General features: G+C 36.0%; 1 long non-coding RNA gene across 6 annotated transcripts in view; it reads right to left on the bottom strand.

Annotated features, from left to right (window-relative positions):
- LOC122687333 overlaps window positions 1-27,511 on the bottom strand; it is a 245,194-nt gene that overhangs the window by 25,423 nt on the left and 192,260 nt on the right. The window contains exon 1 of one of the 6 annotated variants that reach the window (XR_006339117.1): window positions 21,287-24,776. The exons of the other annotated variants lie outside the window; for them this stretch is intronic. This is a non-coding gene — a long non-coding RNA (uncharacterized LOC122687333). Of the gene's footprint in view, window positions 1-21,286; window positions 24,777-27,511 lie in introns of those variants that run through there. 6 annotated transcript variants of the gene reach the window in all.

Raw genomic sequence — 27,511 nt, forward strand, 5'->3', positions numbered from 1 at the left:
TTGAAAAATAAATACTGCTTGATGGCCCTCCTTTGACAGAGATTGGGAAATAAGAAAGTTCTGTTCAGCTGTAATTAACACTGGTCCTCCTTCATAGACTGCTGCTAAGGGGCCAAAGAATTCTATCTCAGAAGTTTCTGCCAAGTATTGTCTTTACATTACTAATTGCAATTTCCTCAGTAAAATTTTCTTTTACGTTCTCAAGATCTACTGGGTACAAACTGTTCTACATCAACACATGTTTCTATAAGACAAATTAGCTCCTAGTTTCTCTTGATAAACAAAAAGACATCTCATAACCCAACATACACAGTCAAAAAATTTTGGTACTATTGCTCATAGGGCTGTAATCAACTCATGTATATTACAGCATTTAATGAAGTAACTGGTTTTTATTTAGGAGAACCAGACAACAGGTAATTGAGTGTTGTCATAAACAAACACTTGGCATGTCAAAAGTTATAAATGCACACATCCTTTTTATACCTTCTTAGAGTGGGTAGTTGCATAGCCAGCTTAATAGATAATGAAGTTAAAGATAATAAGTAGGTAGGTATCTCAATAGACCCAGAGTACCCTAGTCTAGATTCTCCAGGAAACAGATCCTGATTCAGAGATGAGCGTGAAGAACAATTACCAAGGAGTGCTGTGAGAATCAAGATTTGTGGAAGCAGAGGGAGAGAGGCAGTACTGAGCAGGAGAAGTGCTGGGATGCAGGCACACGGAGGGCTACAGCTGCTCACGCAGCTCAAGACTAGGACGGCCACTGAGAGACACCCAGATCGACACTCGTGTTTGATTAGTCACTGAATGTAAGCTGCCTCTGGAAGGTATGACCAAGGACAAGTCAGGCGCCTTTAACTGAGGCACTTCTCCAAATGGGCTAAGTTTATATATATACATATATATATACACATACACACACACACAAAATTTTAAAGGTTATTTTCCATTTATAGTTACTACAATACATTGGCTATATTCCCCATATTGTAGGGGCTTCCCTGGTGTCTCAGACAGTAAAGAATCTTCCTGCAATGCAGGAGATGGAGGTTCAAGCCCTGGGTTGGACAGATCCCCTGGAGAAGGGCATGGCAACCCACTCCAGTATTATTTTCCTGGAGAATTCCATGGACAGAGGAACCTGGAGGTAGCTACAGTCCGTGGGGTCGCATTATCGGACATGATTGAGTGACCGATACACTCATGCTGCACAATATATCCTTGAGCCTAGTGATTACCAGTGGGGAGGGGGAGGGGCAATTGTGTGTAAGCCTTTTTTTGGTATCACTCTCTGTTCCTAGATGAGCATTTTATTCCTAAAGAAAGATCTGAATGGCATATCACAGTATTCTCACATGAACATATAGCAACTCTGTGACATATAAAATTAAGCAAAGAATTATACTATATATATATAAAACATATATTTAATATATATGTATATATAATTATATGTATATTTAAACCATGTATAAACACTAAAACCATGCATGAAGATGAATGTTTCAGTATTTTAGAATACTGCTTAAAATTGCTTATTCAAGTCCAAAGGCTATCAACTACTAACAAAACAATATAAATCTGATATTTTAAAATTAAAAATCCTGAAAAATTATGTTTCAGCTGTTGTGAAGATAATTTCTATTGACATAAAAATAATTAGCATTTTAATGTAGGACATGTTTTTCTAAATTTCTTTTTAATTTTTTTAATGAAATATAGTAGATTTACCATGTTGTGTTAGTTTCTGGTAGACAGCAAGGAGATCAGTTATACCAAGGTAAACATATGTTGTTCTCATATTCTTTTCTACGATGCTTTTTTAAAATCATTTTACTTATTTTTATTTATTTATCTCTGGCTACGCTGGGGCTCCGGTGGATGCTGCGCAGGCTTTTCCCTAACTATAGCAGGTGGGGACTACTCTCGAGTTGTGGTGCATGGGCTTCTCATAACCGTGGCTTCCCTTGTTGACAGCACCATCTCTAGGGAGCACGGACTTCAGTAACTGCAACATACGGGTTTAGTTGCTCCATGGTATGTGGGATCCTCCCAGATCAGGGATTGAACTCATATCTGTTGCATTGGCAGGCAGATTCTTCACCGCTGAGTCAGCAGGGAAGCCCATATGCTTTGTCACAGGATGTTGAATAGGGTTCCCTATATTATACAGCAATACCTTGCTGTTTATGTTATATATATATAAACATATATAATTCCAAATCTCTTATTTATTCCTCCCCATCTCCCTTTTCCCTTTGATACATGTAAATTCATTTTCTATGCCTGTGAGTTTTTTTGTTTTAGAAGCCCATTTGTATCATATTTTAGATTTCACAAATGAATATATTTGTCTTTGTCTGACTTCACTTAATATGATAATCTCTAGGTTGCTGCAAATGGTATTATTTCATTCTTCTTTTAAGGCTGAGTAGTATTCTAATACTATATCTTATAATATTTACATATAAGATATACTATATAAGATATGTGGTGGTGGTGGTGGAGTCGCTCAGTCATGTCTGACTCTTTGCGACCCCATGGACTGTAGCCCACCAGGCTCCTCCATCCATGGGATTATCTAGGCAAGAATACTGGAGTGGGCTGCCATTTCCGTCTCCAGGGGAATATAAGATATAGTATATCTTATATCTATATCTATACCACATCTTCTTTATCCATTTATCTGTTGATGGACATTTAGGCTCCTTCCATGCCATGGTTTTTGCAAATAATGCTGCTGTGAAAACTGTATCTTTTTTTTAGTTGACTTTTTAAAGAAAATTGTATTTTTTTTAATTAGAGTTTTGTCCAGATACAGGGCCAGAAGTGAGATTGATGGATCATATAGCAACTCTACTTTTACTTTTTTAAGGAAACTCCATAATGTTTCCCATAATGGCATACCTTCCAACACTGTAGGAGTGCTCCCTTTTTTCCACACCATCTCCAGCATTTATTGTAGTTTTTTTGATGATGGCCTTCTGACTGATGTGAGGTGGTATCCCACTGCATTTTTGATTTGCATTTCTCTAATAATTACAATGTTGATCACCTTCTTATGTGCCTATTTGCCATCTATATGTCTTCTCTGAAGAACTGTCTATTTACGTCTTCTACCCATTTTTTGAATAGGTCATTAGTTGTTAAACTGTATGAGCTGTTTGCATTTTGTAGACATTAAGCCCTTGTTAGTCACATTGTTTGCAAATGTTTTCTCCCAGTACATAGGCTGTCTTTCAGTTTGTTTATGGTTTCCTTTGCTACACAAAAGGTTTCAAGTTTGATTAGGTCTTAACTGTTCAATCTTGCTTTTATTTTTCCTTGCCTTGGGAGACTCACCTAAGAAAGCATTACTACAATTTATATCAGAGAATGTTTTGCCTATGTTCTCTTCTAGAAGCTTTATGGTATCATCTCATATTTAAGTATTTAAGCCATTTTTAGTTTATTTTTGGGTATGAAGTGAGGCAGTGTTCTAACCTCATTGATTTAGGTGTGGCTTTTCAGCTTTCACAATACCACTTGCTGAATCTGTCTTTCCTTGACTCGGTTCTTATGCCCTTTGTCAAAGATTAATTGACTGTAGGTGTGTGGGTGCATTTCCAGAATCTCTGTCTTGTTTCACTACCTACATGTAGAGGGCTAGGCTTCCAGCCTTGCTCTTCTTCCTCAGAATTGTTTTGGCAATTCTGGGTCTTACAGGGTTTCATATACATTTTAGAATTATTTGTTAAGTTCTATGAAAATGTCATGGGTATTTTGATAGGGATCACATTAACTCTATAGATTTCTTCATGTGGTATGGCCATTTTAAAAATATTAATTCTCCCAATCCAAGAGCAAGGGATATCTTTCCATTTTTTTGGAATCATCTTCAATTTCCTTTATCACCATTTTATGGTTCTTAGCATAAAGGTCTTTTACCTCATTTGTAAGGCTTTCCCCCTAACTATTTTATCTTTTTAATATACAATTTCAAATGGGATTTTTTTTTTTTTACTTTTGTTTTCTGGTATTTAGTTGATGCTGTGTTGTTGTTCAGTCACTAAGTCGTGTCTGATTCTTTTCAAAACCCCGTGGAGTGTAGCACACCAGGCTTTCCTGCCCTTTACTACTTCCCAGAGTTTGTTCAAACTCATGTCCATTGAATTGGTGATGCCATCCAACCATTCCATCCTCTGTCATCCCCTTCTTCTCCTGCCCTCAATCTTCCCCAGCACCAGGGTCTTTTCCAATAGGTTGGCTCTTCACATCAGATGACCAAATATTGGACCTTCAGCCTCAGCATCAGTCCTTCCAATGAATATTCAGAGTTGACTTCCTTTAGGATTGATTGGTTTGATCTCCTTGCAGTCCAAGGGACTTTCAAGGGTCTTCTCCAGCACCCCAGTTTGAAAGCATCAATTCTTCTGCATTCAGACTTCTTTATAGTCCAACTCTCACATCCATAGGCATGACTACTGGAAAAACCATAGCTTTGACTAGATGGACTTTATCAGCAAAGTGATGTCTTTGCTTTTTAATATGCTATATAGTTTTGTTTTAGCTTTCCTTCCAAGGAGCAAACGTCTTTTAATTTCAAGATTACCGGGAGAAATATCAATAACCTCAGATATACAGATGACACCACCCTTATGGCAGAAAGCGAGGAAGAACTAAAGAGCCTCTTGATGAAAGTAAAAGAAGAGAATGAAAAAGTTGGATTAAAACTCAACATTCAGAAAACTAAGATTATGGCATCCAGTTCCATCACTTCATGGCAAATAGACGGGGAAACAGTGGAAACAGTGACAGACTATTTTCTTGGGCTGCAAAATCACTGCAGATGGTGATTGCAGCCATGAAATTAAAAAATGCTTGTTCCTTGGAAGGAAAGTTATGACCAACCTAGACAGCATATTGAAAAGCAGAGACATTACTTTGCCAACAAAGGTCTGTCTAGTCAAAGCTGTGGTTTTTCCAGTAGTCATGTATGGATGTGAGAGTTGGACTATAAAGAGAGCTGGGCGCTGAAGAATTGATGCTTTTGAATCACGGTGTTGGAGAAGACTCTTGAGAGTCCCTTGGACTGCAAGAAGATCCAACCAGTCAATATGAAAGGAAATCTGAAAGGAAACCAGTCCTGAATATTCATTGGAAGGGCCGATGCTGAAGCTGAAGCTCCAGTACTTTGGCCACCTAATGAGAAGAATTGACTCATTTGAAAAGACCATGATGTTGACAAAGATTGAAGACAGGAGGAGAAGAGGATGACAGAGGATGAGATGGTTGGATGGAATCACTGACCTGATGAACATGGGTTTGAGCAAGCTCCAGGAGTTGGTGATGGACAGGGAAGCCTGGCATGCTGCAGGCCATGGGGTCAGAAAGAGTCAGACACGACTGAGTGACTGAACTGAACTGAACTGAACTGAACCAGGGCTTCCCAGGTGTCAGTAGTGGTAAATAACCCACCTACCAATGCAGGAGACATAAGAGACACAGGTTTGATCCCTGGGTCAGGAAGATCCCCTGGAGAAGAGCATGTCAACCCACTCCTGTGTTCTTGCCTGAACAGAGGAGCCTGGTGGGTCTGTAGGGTCACGAAGAATCAGACACAACTGAAGTGACTTAGCATGCATGCATGCTATCGTAATACCTATAACAGTTTCCACAAAAATAAAATATACAATACTAAAATTTATGTGGAACCACAAAAGACCTAGAATTACCAAAACAATCATGAGAAAAATTAAAAGCTGGAAACAGCATACTCCATGACTTCAGACTATAGAACAAAAGTATAGTAATCAAAACAGCTGGTGCTGGCCCAAAACAGACACATGAATCGATGGAACAGGACAGAGAGCCCAGAAGCTACCCCACACACTACGGTCAATTAATCCACATCAAAGAAGGCAAAAATATACAATGGAGAAAGAACACCCTTTTCCATAAGGGATGCTGGAAAAACTGGACAGCTACATGTTAAGAAATGAAATTTGAACATTTTCACATATCATATAAAGAATAAACCCACAATGGAGTAAAGATCTAAGTATAAGGCCAGAAATTTCCTAAAAGAGAACATAGGCAGAAAACTCTTTGACATAAACCACAGCAATAATTTTTTTTTGGATCTGTCTCTTAAGGCAAAATAAACAAACAAATGAGACCTAATTAAACTTAAAAGCTTATGCACAGCACAGAAAAATATCAAAAAAAAAAAAAAAGAAAGAAAAGACAACCTACTAAATGGCAGAAAATATTTGTAAATGATATAACTGATCAGGGGTTAATATATAAAACATACAAACAGCTAATACAACTCAATATAAAAGAAAACCAGAATAAAAATGGGGAGAGGACTTGAACAGGTTATTTTTCCAAAGGAGACATATGGATAGATAACAGGCACATGAAAGATTCTCAACAATGCCATTTATCAGAGAATTATAAATCAAAGCTGAATGAAATATCATCCCACACCTTCCCAAATGTCTATCACCAAAAAGACCAGAAAATAACGAATGTTGGCAAAGATGTGGAGGAAAGAGAACTCTAGTACACTATTGGTGGAAAAATAAATTGGTGCAGCTACATTAGAAAACAGTATAGAGCTTCCTCAAAGAACTAAAATTAGAATCACCATATAACCCAGCAATTCCAATCCTGGTTAGACATCAAAGAAAACAAGAACATTAATTCATAAAGATACATACACTCTAATGTTCTCAGCAACATTATTATAATAGTCAAGATATGGAGGCAACATAAATGTTCATCATTAGACACAATGCATGTGTGTGCGCACAGTGGACTATCACTCAGTCACAAAAAAATAGTGAAATTCTGCAACATGGTTGGACCTAGAGGGTATTATGCTTAATAAAATAAGACAGACAAATACTCTATGAAATCACTTATATATGCAATTTAAAAAGTAAAACAAATGAATATAACAAAACAGAAATAAACTCACCTATATAGAGGGCAAATTAGTGGTGACCAGTGAGGAAAAAGAACTGGGGAGGGATGAGACAGGGTAGGAGACTAAGAGATCCAAACTATTACATATAAAATAAGTAAATAACAAGGGTATATTGCTTCCAGGGAAACAAAGCCATTATTCTGTAATAATAATTTTAACTGGAGTATAATATATAAAAATGCTGAATCACTATGATGTACACCTGAAACTAATGCAATATTGTAAATCAACTATACTTCAATTAAAAATAAACTAACAGAGACAGGCAAAAAAACATTGTCAAAGTAGTCAGAATTGTCTAAAGTTTTGCTTTAATTATTGAAGTTGGGATTCCTGTGGTTTTTTAAAAAGTGCTTTAAATGGGCATTTTCAATGAAAAGAATTCTTTTGGCATTTTCTGTTATTTGTTTTATAAGGTTGCCATATCTAAAGTATGAAATACTTACTTTCTTTATTCTCTAGGAAATTTTAGTTTCTTTATATTTGATTTATGTATACCTTATTAGCTTCTACAAACCAATCAATATAGAACTCCTTAATTTATGAAATCTTTAAATCTAGTTTATTTATTTTTCAAGAAGAGACTATTCCTAACACAAAATAAAGGATAATAACTTTTTGCAATTACAGACACATAGACACACAGCTTGTGGCTTTAGTTCTACACCCTTAGTCACTGATTAAAATAAACATGGCAAACAAAAGTGCTCACAAATGTGGATCTCAGAATGCTATTTATCTTTTCAGTGGAAGGCTGATGTATTCTTGAATAAAACAAACAGAATATTCTGTCATCCCTCACCCAACAGGACAGGTTTCTGTCTCTACAAGACCAACTAATAGACCCACAAAACCAAATTCACATACATTAATGGCAAATGAAGAATAACTTCCAGGTTGTAAGAAACCAGAAACAGAAATAATACAAAGGCACAGAATCAGGGGTGCAAGGAGAAACAAAGAGTCAATGAAGGTAAAATCCTATTGCTCCTTGGGATCTGCTTCAGGAGCCAAGAAAATATGTTTATTTTCGGGCTGAGCGTTAGTAACTCAGTTATACCTGACTCTTTACAACTGCATGGACTGTAGCCCACCAGGCTCCTCTGTCCATGGAATTCTCCAGGCATGAATACTGGAATGGGTTTCCATTTCCTTCTCCAGAGAATCTTTCCAAGGCAAGGATCAAACCCACGTCTTTGCATTGCAGGCAGATTCTTTACCATCTGAGCCACCAGGTAGTTTAAAGGGCTCTGGAATGCGTACTTACTTGGAAATCTTTAGTACAATCTCCAAAAAAAATCAAAGTATGATTTTCAAAATTTAGAAACATAAATTAGAATAAACAAGAAAATATGTTTAAAAATATGTTATTGATGAAGAAGCCAAGAAACTATAAATTCATTAATTCTATATGAAAAAAAAAATTCAGTGATGTCTAAACACAGATCTCCTAAAAAGCATTATTATAGCTTTGCCAAATCCAATCTCTAAGCAGGTTTATCTTCCTCTTTGACCATCTCAATGAATGCTCTACTGGCTCAGACATCCACTGCTATCTACTGTCTTAATGTCACAAGCCATTTTACCCTGTCTACTGAAGTAGTCCCTATCTATGCTGAACTGCCTTTCTGGCTTATTCAAGTTATCTCCTGAAATACCTCTCATTGCTTTTGCTACTACTTTGGTTAGAAATTTTTATTTTAACTAACTCTACTTTTTTCAAAATTGTACATTCTTCTATTTTGCAAAATATCTAAATTTCTAAGAATGCATATAATGATATGGTATAAACACTCAGTTCCTTCTCCTTCTTTGATTTTTATATATCAAAAGTAGAAACAAAATTCAGATCCAGTCTCTGAACTCAATTTCTGATGGACCAACACAAAAATTTATTCAAATATATTCAAAATTTATTCGTGAAAGAACAAAGACTTCATGAGCGAGCCTCTTTTATCAGGTGTCTACTTTGATGAAAAATAACCCATGCATGATGACTTGTCTTCCTTCCATCAGTCTTATAGTGACAAATCAGAGAAACACTTTGGCAACTACAAAAAAGAACAAATATTGAAGCAGGAGTATTTCAGACTTTTTCTCTGTTAGTTGATTCGGGAATTACATTATACTCTATAAATAACAAAGCACTCTACAACTTACTCTAAAATTTTTTCTGATTTAAAGTTTCTGACACAGCATGATATGGTTGATTGTTCCAATGAATTTTCCCCCTTAGTTGAGAAAAACTGCACAACAATAATTACCTAATTAAGATTTGCATAATTATGATTACTAAATTCCAAGAGAACTGTTGTGCTAACAATGTAACAACTTATCTCAGGCCAATTAAATTGTGTTTCTTTTCTACTTTAATTTATTTTAATCTAAAAGAGCAATAAACAGGATATGTCTAGCTGATGATTTAATTAACTACTGTATATTAAGAAGTTAGAAACTGTTATGATGATGGAAACCTCAATGCCCTTCAAGGCTGGAATCTTCATTCCTTATTTCCCAAAAAATTTAGGATTTTCACCACTTTTGCAAGTAAGGCTAAATACCAAAGTAAGATTACACATAAAAATTTTAATGATTCAGAATATTTATAATAATAACTGAGAATGGAGGAAAAAACAGGACAAAAATAACTTTTAGCGAAATGCAAAGGATTATCTTAATGTCTTTGAAAGTCATATTGGAAAACTGGAAAACAAAGTTGAAACCCCATTTTCTTTCTGTAATGGACAAACACATTTGAGGGCATAGAAAACAGGATCAAAGAGAAGGTGTGAGACAGATTTTGTTCAAGGTCTTTGATTTATATAGTTTGAAAACATCTCTAAGACTATTCTTGAAGACAACAGTAAGAGAAAAAAGATGTGAAAATTTTCAGTGTGTTTCAGTCCAAAATTAAAGGTACCATCCAGCACAATTAGAAAAGAAGAAAAACTCCAGAGAAATTTAGAACTAGAGTGGCCTGATTATGATAAAATTCAGAAATTCTTATTCTTTTTCTATGATGTTAGGTTAAAGAATGTATTGGTTTCAAAGCTGTCAGATAAGTGATCACACAATCATTCATGTTTTATGATAGAGATTCACAGTCTGAGAAACTCAATATCTACAGCTATTCACTCTTGGTTCAATATTCAGTTCTTTTTCACAAATGTGATTTCCGATCACATTTAAGCATCTAATTCTTCATTCATCCATTTTTACATCTTTCTTCATATACCAGTTAATCCTCTTTTGAGATAAGTTGGCATAATTCGATATTTCCTTTCCCTTTAAGAATTTTCAACCTCTATGTGATGATGTATTAAGCTTAAAAAGAAAAAAAATTTTTTTTTCTATTAACTGCAAGAGAATTGCACTTACTTTCTTTAGAACCATCAGTGTTTAGCATTTCAAGAGGATGATGGGTTCACACAGTTTTACAAACCTGTCATCCACGACATTTTAAAGAGATGTGTCCTGAGAAATTTCAAGCTATGAAAAAACTTTGATATTTAACCAAAATATCATCAAATGGAATCTGATCTAAGTTTTATTTTTTAAACTTCTCAGATATCTCTAAGCATTTATTTTCTATTTACTATCCCTCCAGACTAGTAATTCTTTTTTCCCCTTCCAAAACCTGTTTACATGCACAATACTCACAGGTCCAGTTATTTCAGATTTTGAAGATGGGCTGAAGACAGACTTGAGTCTATACACATTTGCTAAAATGGGCTAACACTAACTTTGTTGCTTTCTCACAACTGTTAAAAACAAATATGTGAGAACTGATGTCTTTGATTGTTACCACTGGAATCTAGCAAATGTTTACTGCCTCTCATAGAGAAACCCCACACCCACTTCTTGTCCCCTTGATATTCTGACTTAGAATACAACAAGAAAATGGAATACAGTCAGACTTCTGTATCCACAGTTTCCACATCCATGGATTCAACAAACTGTGGATGGAAAATATTCAAAAAAATTTTCAGAACATTCCAAAAAGAAAAACTTGGATTTGCTGCATACTAGCAATTATTTACATAGCATTTGCATTGTATTTACAACTATTTCCATACCATTTGCAATGTATCAGGAATTATAAGTAATCTAGAGATGATTTAAAGTATACAGGAGGATATGTGTAGGTTATACGAAAATACTACACCATATATCAGGAACCTGAGCATCCTCAGATGTTGGTCTGTGTGCTGTGCTTAGTCGCTCCGCTGTGTTTGACTCTGCAGCCCCATGGGCTGCAGCCCACCAGGTTCTGGTGATTCTCCAAGCAAGAACACTTGAGTGGGTTGTGAGAGTCCTGGAAACGACCCCCGTGGACAACAGGGGTTGCTGCATCAGGTGAAACAGGCATCCTTCCTGCTTTCCCGGGAAGAAACCTCTTTCACAGACATGTAAGCTGACTTTTAAAAACAGAAGTGACTTGCCCAACATTGGTAACGAAGATTTGATTAAAAATAAAATGTCTTTTCCTCTATGTAGCCTTTATTATTTCTTTCACTTTAAAGGCCCCTTAGTGAGACACAGATGTACAGAACAGACTTTTGGACTCTGTGGGAGAAGGCGAGGGTGGGATGTTTCCAGAGAACAGCATTGAAACAAGTATACTATCAAGGGTGAAACAGATCGCCAGCCCAGGTTGGACGCATGAGACAAGTGCTCGGGGCTGGTGCACTGGGAAGACCCAGAGGGATGGGATGGGGAGAGAGGCGGGAGGGGGGGTTGGGATGGGGAACACACGTAAATCCATGGCTGATTCATGTCAGTGTATGGCAAAAACCACTACAATATTGTAAAGTAATTAGCCTCCAACTAATAAAAATAAATGGATAAGAAGGGAACAAAAAAAATAAAAATAAAGGCCCCTTAGTATCCTGTATTCCTTTCTATATATAGCTCTTTCCTACATTTACTTACAGTGACTTTCTCAAAACTCAGTTAACTCTTGCTTGTGTATTTATGAATAAAATTTTAAGACTGAATAATCTTTGTGTACAATGGAGTAGAATTATTAGGAATAATTACTTGTCAACTGGAAAAAAAAGGTGCAACCTACAAACTGAGAATTATGTTTCACTCAATGGATTTTCTGAGGACTTGGGCCAGGAAGACAGCCTCTCAGATAGCTCTAAAGAACTCACAGAAGTAGGGGAGGTGCCTGGATAACAGGAGTTTTGCAACAAAAACCAGATAGTTGGAACATCAAAAGAGGACTTTTTTTTTTTAAGATTACTGTTAATTAAAAAACAGACTTCTTGAGTTAACAGACTCAGCACGTTTCTGTACATGGGCAGATAAAGAGACTGGACTTGTTGATATGCACCTTTACCACCTAGGCCCAGTATCCTGCTGTTTCCCACACTTGAGTCCACTCACCATTCCCCACGAGGGGCGAGGGGCGGCTGCAGTGGCTGATGGCCTGACGGCAGCCACATTCTTTGTTCGCTGATACGGCAGGCAATGTTCTGTGTCCACATATTTTAACATATATGAAGCATTTTTTTAAATGACCAGATAATAAAACATTTAATGTTACGTCACGTAGTTAAAATCCAGTAACCCACACTACTTTTTGCCATTTGCATTTACTTTTAAAGGTTTGCTTGTTAAGGCAGGAACTTCTGAGTGCTTACTGTAGTTCCCTTCCCCAAGGCAACATCTTATTTGTCAGGACCTCTGTATTTCTTTCTTGCCTCAAGGAAACAGTCTCACTCTGTGACTGTATAGAAAATTCTCTGATTAGAGAAAGGAAGCAAATAAATCATCTGCAAAACAGTTACAGAGTTTCAAGAATGATTACTCTTTTTGAACAGCTTTTATATTGGAGCATATTTTTGCAGCTTTTTGTTTTACATTTGGAACTTAATATCTCTCATTCTGAACTTCAAATCAAAGGAAATAGGGCACCAAAGAACACAGATGTTCAGAGCTTAGCAGTTTTAACATACAGACTATTTTCACACAATTTAGAACTCTGTCAAGCTCACGAAACTTAAAAGTCCAGTTTAAGAGGTGTATGGGCTTCCCTGGGGACTCAGACAGTAAAGCGTCTGCCTGCAATGCGGGAGACCCAGGTTCAGTCCCTGGGTTGGGAAGATCCCCTGGAGAAGGAAATGGCAACCCACTCCAGTACTCTTGCCTGGAGAATCCCATGGACTGAGGGGCCTGGTAGGCTACAGTCCATGGGGTCGCAGAGTCGGACACGACTGAGAGACTTCACTTCACTTTAAGACTTACAGAAAAGGGTACTACTGAAATGAAAATGCAAATACAGAACCTTAACTTTTTTCTAATCATTATAAGAATCAATGGAATCTTGTCTTATGAAAGGAAAGTCAAAATGGAGTATTGCCAAGAGAGTTCTCTAAAATGGAACCAGGAGGCCCCTGAGGAAGTGTGACTCATACAAGACTTTTGTGCCTGGATGGAATCAAACCTTTTGATAACTATCGTCCTAACAAAGGCATCCAGAATATCTGCCAGAAACTCAAGATACTTACCAGGGCCCGTACTCCAAAATCAATCATGATTATTACTAAAGACAAATATTTCCCAACTTGTGTCAGAGTCAATCACAATTATCACCAGGCGTCCTGGGTTCGGAAGATCCCCTGGAGAAAGGACAGGCTACCCACTCGAGTTCTCTTGGACTTCCCTGGTAGCCCGGCCCATAAAGAATCTGCTTGCAGTGTGGGAGACCTGGATTGGATCCCCTGGGGCAGGAACAGCCCCTGGAGACGGGAATGGCTACCCACTCCAGTATCCTTATCACAAAGAGTAGGACACGACTGAGCAACTACGCACACAATCTTAACCACCTTGTGGCTTTTTGTCTTTATAAGCCCCTGACTATTTCTCTTTCTAGGACAACGCTTTTTCCCCCAAAATTATAATCCTTAAGGCCCCAAATAAATTAGTTTCTTATTTTCAGCCCTCTACAATTAAATTCAGCAAGCACTTCATCCCCATTTTACAGGTAGTCATAATTACATAGTTGGCAATTCAAAATGAGGTTTGTCAGCTCTAAAAACAACATGGAATTTTATTTATACTTTATTGTATGAAAGTTCCTTGATAAAAACCATAGACGGTTAAATTTCTCAAGGTTAAAAATATCAAAAATATCAACCGACCAATGATACATTTGCATTAACACTTTATCTCAAGTAATATTAAAGATCATCCTGGCTGTTTTCCTCTCTGCCTCTCTTTTTAAGAAAACATGAGACTTTCCACTTAAGAGTGTTTCTATTTTTCATAGTGTATAAAAGTTACAATCCTTCATACACAATTAGTACTCCATAATATATTATAATGTGTTTCTTCTTTCACCAGATAATTAATGCATGCTTATTACAACCTCTATATGTCTGCCCTCACAATGCTTACAGTCTACTGCTGCTGATGGGCAGTTATGAAAGGGCATGAGAATAACAATGTACAAGCATACTACTGTTACAGGAGCCTTTAAGAAAATACACGTGACCTGAAGTCAGGGCCGAAAATGCTTCCTGGAAGAGTTGGAAAACTTAAAAGAAAATATTAGTTAGTTAGGTGTCAGGTGAGAAAAATATCTTTTAGACAGAAGAAATAGCATAAACTGCATACGGGAGCCTCAAGAGGAAAGACAGATGGTGGCAGAACGAGAGAGAAAGAGCCATTATTAGCGCCTGTAATGAAATAATACAGTGAGAGATGAGGCTAGAGAGAAAGCCAGTGAACTAAATATATAGTTTTTACCCCAAGTTTGAGCACGTGGTTTCATCTCTATCCTACATCATTGAGAAGTCACTGGAGGGTTTTAAATAGGAAAGTCATAGGCTACGATGTGGAGAACAAATTAGAAGGAAACAAACTTGGATAGGGTCCTTCCCTGGTGGCTCAGAGGCAAAGAATCCACCTGCCAATGCAGGAGACGTGGATTCAACACCAGGGTCAGGAAGATCCCCTAGAGAAGGAAATGGAAACCCACTCCAGTATTCTTGCCTGGCAAATTCCAAGGACAGAGGAGCCTGGTGGCCCATAGTCCATGGGGTTGCAAAGCAGTCAGAGGTGACTTAGTGACGAAACAACAACAACAAAACTTGGGAGTCTGTTGCCAAAATCTGAGAAAAAGACAAGGAGACCTAAAATGGGGAGTGGCTATTTATGTGGATCTTTATAGAGGAATTAAACAATGTAGTTTGTGGATTAATTGATAATGGGAAGTGAGGCAGACAAGGAAATCTAAGATAACCTGTCTTTGACTTGGGAAAGAGTGCATGGAGGTGACATTCACTAAGGATGCAAAATGATTTAACTTTGATGATACAAAACTGATTCCAATCTGAGATAGGCTATATTTGAGACGTGTCATTTGTGTGAAATTTCAATGTCAGAGTCAGAAATATAGACATATTTAGGAGTCACACAGAAGATGATCTAAATTGCCCAGGAGAAGATAGAGCAGAACCTGAAAAGAAGAAGAGAACCTGAAAAGACCCAGTAAGGAAAGAATAGGGGATAAAATCCTGGAAAGAAAATTGAAAAGAAATCACCAGTTATTTAAGAAATATAAATTAAGGCAGTATAGAGTCATGGAATTCAAGGAAAGCAATCTTTGATAGGCAAAATGATGGCCCCCAAAAATGTTCAGGTATTAATTCTCAGAAACTGTGAATATGATACCTTCACAAAGGGCAAAAGGAAATTTATAACTGTGATTAAGGATCCTGAGATGGGAAATTTTATTGGATTATTATCTGGGCAAACCCAATGCAATCACAAGGGTCCTTATAAAAGGGAAATAGAAGCATCAGAGTCAGAGAAGGAGATATGAAGAGGGAGAGGTGATAAAGAGAGATGAGCCAAGGATTACTAAAGACCTGCAGAAGCTGGAAGACGCCAGGAAATGGATTCTCCCCTAGAGAAAGGGAATGTGGTCCTGCAGATTCATTTCATACTTATGGCCTCTAAGACTATAAAATAATAAATTTACATTGTTATAAGCCACTAATTTTGTGGTAATCTGTTACAACATGAATGGGAAACTAATGCACTATGTGTTGAATTTTGAAATATAGAATTCATTGATGGCTTTTGAAAGAAGGGTATTCTTCAGCAGAAAAGTTGTGGGATTGCAGTGTTTTGAGTGATTTAAAAGAGTGAAAGTTTTTGTTGTTATTGTTTTTTGGTCTTTAATTAGGTCTCTGCCCTTGATGTTTCAGATGGCTTGCTTCTCCTGCTCCAAGTCTGGGACATAAAAGGAAAGAAGGAACCCAAGAAATTCATCACTATATTGTTTCTCGGGTCTCAAAATTCCTGGGAGTCTGCCTTCCGCCTTCTATGTTTCAGAGTTCTCTTATGTTTGTTTAATATATAATGTTCAGTGTTTTTATTAATAGCTGTACTGGGCTTCCCTGGTGACTCAGTGGTAAAGAATCTGCCTGTCAACGCAGGAAACAAGGTTCAATTCTTGGGTTAGAAAGATCCCTTGGAGAAAGAAATAGCAACCCACTCCAGTATTCTTGTCTGAGAAATCCCATGGACAGAAGGAGACTGGCAAACTACAGTGACTATGGAGTCACAAAGAGTCAGACATACTTAGCGACCGAACAACAGCAAAAATCAAAAGGAGTAGGGGCAAAATATCCCAGAATGATTTTTTAATTTTAATTTTTAAATTCTTCTTTATTTTCATTTTCCAAAATTTCTCTACTGAACGTGAATTGCTTGTGTTTCAAATAAATGCATTTTTACAAACAAATGCCTAGAATGTCACTCTATATGTCACATAGCAATCTACATACAAAGTTAAACTTATTTTGCAAAAATTAACGAATTTGAAAAGATTTAAAATAGACAAATATAATGAATATCCCCAATCCTATATAATATTTACTCATCAGTGACACAACCGTTCAAATAGCATTTTCTAAAATATATTCTGTATAATGTGATTTACAAAATGCTTAGCAACTTGTATGGAACAGACAAAAACTATTAAGATTGCCCAAGAGTTGGAAAGGATTGGCAAGCGCAACACAGTGGGCATGTAAATATTTAAATCCCAAGAAAAATTGTTTCATGGCTAAACTGCTTTGGAAAAATATTATTTCTTCCCCTTGGGAGTTCTTATCAGGGAAATACATATATATATATCAACATCATTAAATGCAGACTTTTATCATAAAATTATTTTGTCATGAAAAATTTTTTTCTGACAACACCTATTCACCGTTGGTAGAATATGCTCTCTCAAGTGCTTTTATGCTAAACTATTATTCTGTTGAGCCATTTCCTATCCATATCTTTTTCTACCAGTTGATAATTATTGCCACTCCAATAGAATGCATTCTGTAAGATGACTTATTCTGTAGCCTCGTCTGTTTAAGAAAAGTGACACATCTGAAATTAAATCATATGAGATATCAACATTCCCCTGGCCTGATGAATACATTTATTTGCTAGATGCATATCAGCAATAAATAAAAGCAGTATATTAGAAAAAAAAGTGATAAAGGTGAAAGGGATCGGATAGAGCTAAAATCATATATCAGTTTTCTGCAGTGTCATCTCTTATCGGCTAGTAGAAGCTCTTTGCTGAAAATTTTGCAGTCGATCTTGGCTCAGATGGAAACTACAAAGTTTAACTAGTGACTCCTGCCATGACCACAAGAGGAATAAGTAAGTGAAGATCTGTATGCCAAGTACAGTAGTTTCTGTCTTTTTATGAACTAAAGCTGAGTGAGAATTACATTGCATGTTGATCTAACTCCTCTTTCATATTTGAAGTGACGTTTTGTTTTCAGAAAGAAAACACCATTTAGAAACTTCCTCAATCCCTTGGCTATTGAAATTGAGATGAGAACCTACTTCTGCCTGGCAATAAAATCATTTTTGCTTTCACTACACCATATTGCAGTATTTAGATAACATCCAAAATAAAATTATCCAAGGATGTATAATGAGATACCTCTAGAGGTAATCACACTGAAAAAGAACATTTGAGAATATTTTTTAAAGTAGTATGCAATTTAAACTTTTACTAAACAGAGCAAGTACAGTCAATTAATTTTCATCACTTTCAAAATAATTTTATTAGTATCATAAAATTAAGCATTAAAGATTGCCATAAAATGGTTTATCTATGTCCCAGGATATACACATTTAAATCAACTATAACTAAATCCAAATACCTTCACAGAAATTAAGAAAATACTTCTGTGAACAGAAAATGGAAGAAGAACATCAAGTGGCAAATAGCTCTTAAGCTGCAGGCCTCCTTGCTCTGAGTCCAGAAGCAGGAACAAGCACCAGGGAATGAACATGGTGAAGGGAAGAAGGGAAAACTCAACCAGAGTAACCGCTTAGAAACGAGCCAGGACTGGCCTTCCTGGTGCCTAAAAGGAGGCAGGCAAACTGTTCCAGAAAATGTAACTGGCAAGATCCTATGGGGCCTTCCCCAGACAGACTCCCCCCCCCATATCCTCTGCTTTAGCTCCTCTCTGAAGGACCCAGATAATAGTAACTCATGCATATTTCCTGAGTTTTTCAGAGGCTAAAGACCACCACAAAACGGAAGAAATTAACTACAATATTTGATGATTATAAACACATTGCCCCCAGGACTTAATGGGGTCTAAGGATTGATGTTAACTGCCCTGTTAGCTCAAGATCAAAACAGTCAGAGAACTATGCACAAAATGCTCACATATCCTAAGAGGCCCCCTTCCCTCACCTGGCCTTTAAAAATGCTTTGCTGAAACTCTTTGGAGATATCAGGGGTTTAGGGGGCATGAACCCCCCACCCTATTTTCCTTGCTTGGCTCTGCAATAAACACTTCTCTGTTCCAGGTGTGGGGTAGGGCAGGAGGTGGAAGGAGGTTCAAGAGGGAAGAGACATGTGTATACCTATGGCTGATTCACGCTGATGTATGGCAGAAACCAATAAGTATTGTAAAGCAATTATCCCCCAATGAAAAATAAACAAACTTGAAAAAAGAAACTATTTCTCTGTTCCTAACTCTGACGTTTCGGTATTGTCGGACCTCACTGTACATCAAGCACATGCTCTCATGTATGTGGGGACAGTTCACATAAAACTACCAACTTAAGAAGGAAGGCCATGGCTTCAAAACTGGATCCTCAGCCAAGTCACACTGGACGGGGCGCATTGTCTGTGAAACTCTCCAAAAGCCCTCACAGAAAAAAAAAAAAAAATGAACTGCTGGAGTAAGACCCCCTTTGTGGAAAAGGGTCCAGGAGCCACATGGTGGCGGCCACAAGACTACTAGCGCCAAGAAGAGCAAAGAGAGGAAAACAATATCTCATGGAAGACAGGGCACGAAGTAAAACCCACAATATGTGAAGGTGACTAACGCTACAAACAACCGAACAAACCAAAGCAAAACAAATACTTCTTCAAAAATATGTCATAAAACATGTGCAGGTAGAAATGAAAATTGACTAATCAACATTTTTTAATAATTGACAAGATAGTCACTGAAATTAAAACTTGATAGGTCAGATATAATATTTTGAGTTAATAAATTATTAAATTAGAAGAGAGTGATATTCACTATGAACACGGGCCGAGGGTAAAATACATTAAAAAAAAAAAGAAAAGAAAGAAAAACAATGGGAGGAAGAAAGGGAGGAGAGAAACTTTCTAGACATGGAAAATAATTGAGAGTCTCCAAGACAGGTTGAAAAGGAATTTATCCACCCCTCAAAAAAAGGTGAAAGAGAAGCAATATTAGAGATATCATGGCTGATTGTTTTTTCCCAAAATGAAGAAAGGAAAGAGACCTCAAATCAAAAGGACTTCCAATTACCAAACTAGAATTTAAGACTACCAATTTGAAATGGCATAAAAGAATACAAATTTTAAAAGTTACCATAAAGAAAAGATGGTTATTCACCAAGGAATAATAATTGCATTAGCAGGAGAATTTTCTTTTTTTTTTTTAATTTTTTTATTAGTTGGAGGCTAATTACTTCACAACATTTCAGTGGGTTTTGTCATACATTGATATGAATCAGCCATAGATTTACACTTATTCCCCATCCCGATCCCCCCTCCCACCTCCCTCTTCACCCGACTCCTCTGGGTCTTCCCAGTGCACCAGGCCCGAGCACTTGTCTCATGCATCCCACCTGGGCTGGTGATCTGTTTCACCATAGATAGTATACATGCTGTTCTTTTGAAACATCCCACCCTCACATTCTCCCACAGAGTTCAAAAGTCTGTTCTGTATTTCTGTGTCTCTTTTTCTGTTTTGCATATAGGGTTATCATTACCATCTTTCTAAATTCCATATATATGTGTTAGTATGCTGTAATGTTCTTTATCTTTCTGGCTTACTTCACTCTGTATAAGGGGCTCCAGTTTCATCCATCTCATTAGGACTGATTCAAATGAATTCTTTTTGACAGCTGAGTAATATTCCATGGTGTATATGTACCACAGCTTCCTTATCCATTCATCTAGCAGGAGAATTTTCATTAGCAAAAACGAAATGCTAGGAAGTAAGTGACATGACAGCTGCAAAGAGCTGGAGGAATTCTACACTAGTTCAACCATCCTCCAGAATGAGTGTGAGCGTTCTCCATGGGGCAGTGTGGCAGACGAAATTGTCTGAGAGATTCTTCTACAATAAATAAACTAGATAATGGACAACAGAGTTCTCCATGCATGCAGTACTCACAAGAAGCAGGGAAGCCCGTCATCCCTCCCTCAGAAGGAGCAGACTGAGTTGGATGAGAGAGCAGTGAGAGGTGAATAAACAAGCTAAGTGGCAGAATAAACATAGCCAAAGAGACATTAGTAAAGGTGTATCTGAAAATTCTCCACAACAAAAAGAAACAGAAAGGGACAGAAAATGTAAAAACGAAATATATACAGGCATACCCTGTTTTAATGTGCTCTCCTTTACTGTGCTTCACAGATATTGCATTTTTTACAAATTGAAGATTTGTGACAACCTTGCATCGAGCAAATCTATGGGCATCATGTTTCTAAAAGCATTTGCTCACTTCATATCTCTGTGTCACGTTTTTGTAATTCTGGCAAAATTTCAAGCTTTTTCATTATCATTTTTTGCATCACAGTGAATTGTAGTCAGTGATCTTTAATAGTACTATTGCAAAAATGATTACAATTTGTTGAAGGCTCAGATGATGGTTAGCATTTTTTAACAATATTTTTAATTAAGGTATGTACATTGGTTTTTTCCAGATATAATGCTATCGTACACTTAACAGACTACAGTGTAGTGTAAACTTTTGGAAAACCAGAAAAATTATGTTACTCACTTTATTGTGGAGGTCTGGAGTTGAACGTGCAAAATCTCTGAGGTGATGAGGTTTACCTGGACAGGGAGGATGGAGTGAAAAGATCCAATAAATTCTAACTAGAGTCTTAATGAAACTGAGCAGGACCCTGTGGAGATCTTCCCAAGGACACAACCCTCCTGTGTCCCCTGCCTCTTGTTTGTAGAAAATTTTTAACTTCCTAGGCCTTTTCCAAGTTATAAAGAGCAAATAATTTAATCACAGAAATGAGTAAACATAGAAATAAAGGAAAACAGTCAAGCAAGACAAAATAATAATAGTTTAGCCATAAAACAAATCAAGGGCCTTTAGTTCCTCTTCAAAGGCTACAGATAATATCCTGAGCCATATCCTTGAGTTGTTTTGCAGAGACTAAAATTCTCATCAGCTGGAAGAAGTTAACTGCTGACTACTAGCATGTAGATCTGAAAGGTTGGAACAGAAGGTTGATGACTGAGATTCCTGAAACATCACCCAGTTACTTCACCACCAACCAATCAGAAGGGTGTCCAAGAACTGAAAACTCTTACAATGAAGTTCAAAGTCTAGAATTATCATAAACATTGATTAATAACTAAAAAGAAAAAATCCCAGGTCCGGGTGATTTACCATGCAAGTTCTATTATGCTTTCTAATATGTTTCTAATATGCATTCTAAATCTATCTAATCTTACATAAAGTCTTCCATATTGTGGAAAAAAGGAGGGGTGCTTACTGCCCAAATTAGTGAGACCAGTATACTGGTCTGGAAGTTTCTCCTTGACATAGAGATTCAGTAAATATTGTTTAAAAAAAAAAACAATTTATATACACAGAGACGATAATTCTGGACAAAATACTAGCAGTCAAAATCAAACAATGGATAAGCTCTATAATCTACTAAGAACAATTTAGATCTATCCCAAATTCAAGAATGACTGAACATTATAAATAAAATTACAGAAAAGGAAAAACATGATCATATCAATACAGAAAAACAGCATTTGAGAAAAAAAATAGACACTGATTCAGGATAAAAACTCTTAGCAACAGCAAAAGAAATGAACTTAACCTGTTAAGTCTAACAAAAGCATATTGCAAATGTTATTGTTAAGAGTGACATTTAAGAGATATCTTTTTCAAAGTCAAACATTTGACAAAGATTCAACTGCTTTAGTTCAACATTTAGTGAGAATGTCTAGCTGGCAGCATCAGGCTTGAAAACAAATGAGTAGCTGGGATTTGAAAGAAAGAGGCAAAATTCATTAGTCATAGATAATTTAATCAAGAAAACTTAAAAAAAAACTATCCAAAATTTGTAGGAATTGATGAGAAAAGAGCCACATGGTTTGTTATAAGATTAATATTAAAAAATCATTCTTATAACCCATGAACAAACAGGAAAGAGGCTTGCTTGTAAACATAACATTTTATAAAATGTAAAAATAGCACAACAGCAGCAAATACTGTAAGGTTCCTAGAATATATCTAACAAACATTGTTCCATGACCCACAGAGAAAAAATTATAAAAGTACAAAAAACATTACAGATGATAAATTGATGAAAACATACACAGTGTGTGCATGAACAGGCAGCTTTTAAAATGTCAATTCTCTCCCAATTGACGCAAAGATTCAATGCAATCTCAATAAAAATCACCATAAGATTTGCTGTAAATTTTGAGGTCAATTCTAAAATGTTCATAGAAGAGCAAAGAGCCAAGCATACCTCGAACACTCAAAGAAAAAGAAAGGCAGGCTTGCTCTCAGGAAAAATAGAGCTTATTATAATGTTAGATGAATTAGGACAATGGGATATAAGTTAAGAGAAAACCAAATTGCTTGATGGAATGAACTAGAGAGTCCAGAAGCAGATCCATATATAAATGGAAAAAACAAATGAGAGAGGTGGCATGTCACATCACTGGGGAAATGAGATTGCCTTCAGTTTACGGTGATGGTTTTCCACACACAATTTGCATGAATTCATGATTTAAATGTGAAAAGCTAAACTTCAGAGTCTTTGTAAGAAAATATAAAAGCATTTCTTTTCATCCTATAATTCAAAGATGATTTTAAGGCATTATGATATTAACTGTATAAAATTAAAATTTCACATTACTTCATAATGAATCAACCAAATGTATATGCATGGTAAAATATTCTTTAACCAATACAGTTGCTTCTGACATTACAAGGAAGGAAGTTTATAGACCATAATGAGCTGATTTCAAAACATTTTCAATAATAAATAATGTTATAGAGCAAATAAATTCAACAAATAAGATATTCTATGAACATTCAATAATTATCTCTAAAGAAAATAAAGCAATTTATTTAAGTGACATGTGTTTAAAATAATAAAGGACTAACATAAACTAGAACTGGTATTTTTCATTTTTTATTGTTGCTGTTCTGGCATCAAACATGTATTTTCTTTCCAGACCAAATTTTTCATCTCAAAAAACCTCAACTATGTAAGTAAAATCCACTTCAACCCCAAAACCATTCTTGCAAACAAGCCAAAATCAAAGCAAGAATAGGAGATAAATGATACCTACCCTCCTTCCATTGTATTCAAAGCATTTTCCTACACTATCAAATATTATTACTATGAGATTTGAATCTTCTTTTATATTAGCACAACTCCTGGAAATTCTGTCCATTCATTTAGATATCATGTTGGTTAAGGTAACTGAATTCCTTTGGTTTATTAAAACTCTCTTGGGTTATTCAAACCTCATTAATGACCAGAGTCATTAATGATAGATAGTGACATCCAGTTCATAGAAATAAGCCTAGATAGTATATGCACACATAATACTGTGGTCGTTGTTCAGTCACCAAGTCGTGTCTGACTCCTTGCGACCCCGGGTACCGCAGCAGGCCAGGCCAGGCTTCCCTGTCCCTCACCATTTCCCGGTACAAGTCAAGTAGTCAATTCTGCAGCACTCTTCTCAGCTAGCTCACATAATACTACACTGACTTTATGCTACACTGAAGTAGATTCTTTTGTTGCAAACTCATGAGTCACTAACATTAGGCGTCCAATCAGTTTTGTAAGCATTTGCAGAATATATACACTTGCAATTGTATCTTATTTGTTTTCGGCTTTTTTATCAGTCTTTCAAAAGCAGCATATGGTCACATAAATGCTGAATATTTGTTTTCAGACTATTTATTTAAAAAAAATACCAATGAGTGTGCTTAATTCAAAAGTGAGTTTTTAGAAATAATATTCTCAGCTCTAATGCATTTTAGTAACATAACCCACTTATGTCTCTCTGAAATTTTGCCATCTCATTACTTACACCAAAATCAATCTAAAAATATAGATGCAGCACTGATCGTTCTTCCAGCAGTGTTGACGAATATTTCACTGCCATTTGCAGCAGTGTGGATGGACCTAGAGAATATTATGCTTAGTGAACTAAGTAAGACAGAGAAAGAAAAACATTATATGGCATCACTTATACGTGAAATCTAAAAAATAATATGAAAGAAAGTATATGCAAAACAGCCAAGACCCACAGACAGAGAAAACAAATGTGGTTATCAAAGGGGAAAGGGAAAGAGGGAGGGACAAATTAGGGGCATGGGTTTGACAAGTACAAACCGCTCTACATAAAATAGATGAGCAACAAGGATTTACTGTACAGCACAGGGAATTATACCCATTATCTTTTAACAACCTATAATGGAACATAATCTGCAAAATGCTGAATTACTATGCTGCATACCTAAAACTAACACAATATTGTAAATCAACTAAACTTCATTTTTTTCTAAAAAAAAGAGTAACTTTAGATCCACACAACTAAGATTTCAAAATGCTGGTTGTTGTAATCTCATGTGTACTTTGACTAATTATTTTCCAAATATTAAAAACCAAATGAGATTGATAAATTGGTGGCCATTGCAAAACCCACCCGTACGCCTATAAACCATCTGCCCAGCTTTGTCTTACAACAAGCAAAGTAGTCAATTCTGCAGGACTCTTCCCAACTAGATCACTAACTTCTCAAAGGCAGGACCATATTCTTCCCATTTTACTTTCCCTGAGTGCCTCATACCTAAATGCTCTACATATGATTAACTGGAAAAAAAAAAACTAAAATAGATATTAAAATTTTATTGTAACTTAACACAGTGCATAGAACCGACATTTGTGAAGAACTTTACTTCCATTCCTCTTCAATTTTTACATATGCAAATACACTAAATTTAATCCATTTAAAGAATACCCCTGAGTGCAAACAGATATTCTCTCAGGCACATTATGGCCACCATATAAAACATGTCTGTGGTTTTGTTTAAAGCATCCAAAAATAATATCTTGGAAGCAATTTTCCGTTTCTGTTTCTAAGATGAGTGCACAAAATATTTGATCAAGTGACTGGCCTTTCACAGAAGCCACAGAGGCATGGTTATGTATTGAACAATTACTTTTGACTAAAGGCTGTTTGGAGCTTTGAGACCTTTTTGAAACAAGTAAGCTTAGTATTTTAGGTTTCATTCTTTGTGGAAATAAAAATGCCTTCCCCCATTTAAAAATATAAATTTTGTTTCATTTGTTTCACATATTGAAGCAGTGCATTCAGAGTAAACGCTGTTACTGCATATTTGTACTGAGTGATAAGTCACTTGGGCTTTTATCAGCAGATCTGTGCTTGTGCAAATACCCATAAGTATAATCTAGTAGTAGTATTAGCTCATCTAAAAGGTATCCCTTCTTTTTAATTTCTAATATCTTCAAAATAAACACAGATACAGAAACTAGAGCCTGTAACACTCAAAAACATAGACTTTGCCTGACATATTGATTCAAATATTATGAATTCTATAGACTTTTCTGTATCAATAGCTTCAAAAAAATCCCTCCATAAATAGGATGACAGGGGAAAGTTTGCTTGCTTCTGTGATTGCTTCGCATAAAATTCACTATATTCGAGTCTGCATTCTTTTAGCATCATTTACAGCTACAAAACAACAGCACCTCCAACAGCAAGGAAATGAACAGTGAACCTTGCAATTCATCTCATGTTTATTTTTATAAGAGAACTATATTCATTTCCATGAAAAGTTGACAAGCAGCAGCAGTAGCAATGAGTTCATTTTCTTGACTTTTTTTTTTAACTAAACAACTTAAGGGTTTATCCTTTCACAAAAAGACTTTTCTTTGACCATTTTGTAAATTTTAGCTAGGAAGCAATGTTCCCTATTTTTCACACATATAGAAGAACTAACAAAAACAGTTACCCTAAGGATTAATTTTATGAGTCATCTTTTACCAGTTTCTAAGAGCTAATGTTAGTGTTCATATTTTGAAGTCACTTTAAGTATTATCTGCTAATTAACATGTATTGCATTGATGTAAAATGTACTGAATCATCCTTCGTTTGATATTCAAATATTTCTTTTCTTCAAATGACTACGAAGACACATGGGTATTTGACGTTTTAAGTGTCAGTAGAAGTTAATAGTTCAATATAATTGCCTGCTTTGATTTTCTAACAATTGTTTAAAAAAATCTCCCTTTAATGGCATCATATTTGGTATTGAATCTGGAAGAGAATTAAAAGAGAGGTGGGGAAAAAGAAAGAAAATAAGAATGAAACAAGAGAAGATATTTCATAAGTACAAAACTTTTCAACCTGAACTTTGAATCATCCAATTTAATATAAGTTGCCCTGAAGAAGGAAAACAGTGAGAAACAAAAAAACTATTGTCAATAAGTAAAGACTCTATGATATAAAGTTAGAAATTTCTAAACTACTGAATAGAGTTTCAGTGTCCTCAATATATCAATCATAGCAAAAAATTGTTTCAAGTCAGTCCTGACTGAAAAAAAAAGAAAATGCAGTCCATTTTGCTATTATATTCCACAGCCTAAAAAGTTCTGAAGCTACAATTTGAGGTAATTATTCATATTATAATTTTGAAGTTTAAAAAGGATTCATATCAGAGTTATTTTAAATATAGCAAATCCCACAGTGCATTAAATATTTGCTTAAAGATTATTTTTTTTATTTTGTCATGGATCAGATACAACTCTGATAGGAATGATTGAGAATTTATCAAAAGTAGAGATCTAGCAACCTGGAAAACATGGAGATATGGTCCAATTTCCAATTTCATTTACAAACAATTTTCCTCAAGAGATTTATCTCTGTGAAATGTGTCAGGGTGCAGAATAAAAGTAACTATTTAATTGTACTCTATACTTTG

The sequence above is a fragment of the Cervus elaphus genome, chromosome 31, assembly GCF_910594005.1.
Source record: "Cervus elaphus chromosome 31, mCerEla1.1, whole genome shotgun sequence".
In the NCBI taxonomy this organism is placed as follows: Eukaryota; Metazoa; Chordata; class Mammalia; order Artiodactyla; family Cervidae; genus Cervus; species Cervus elaphus.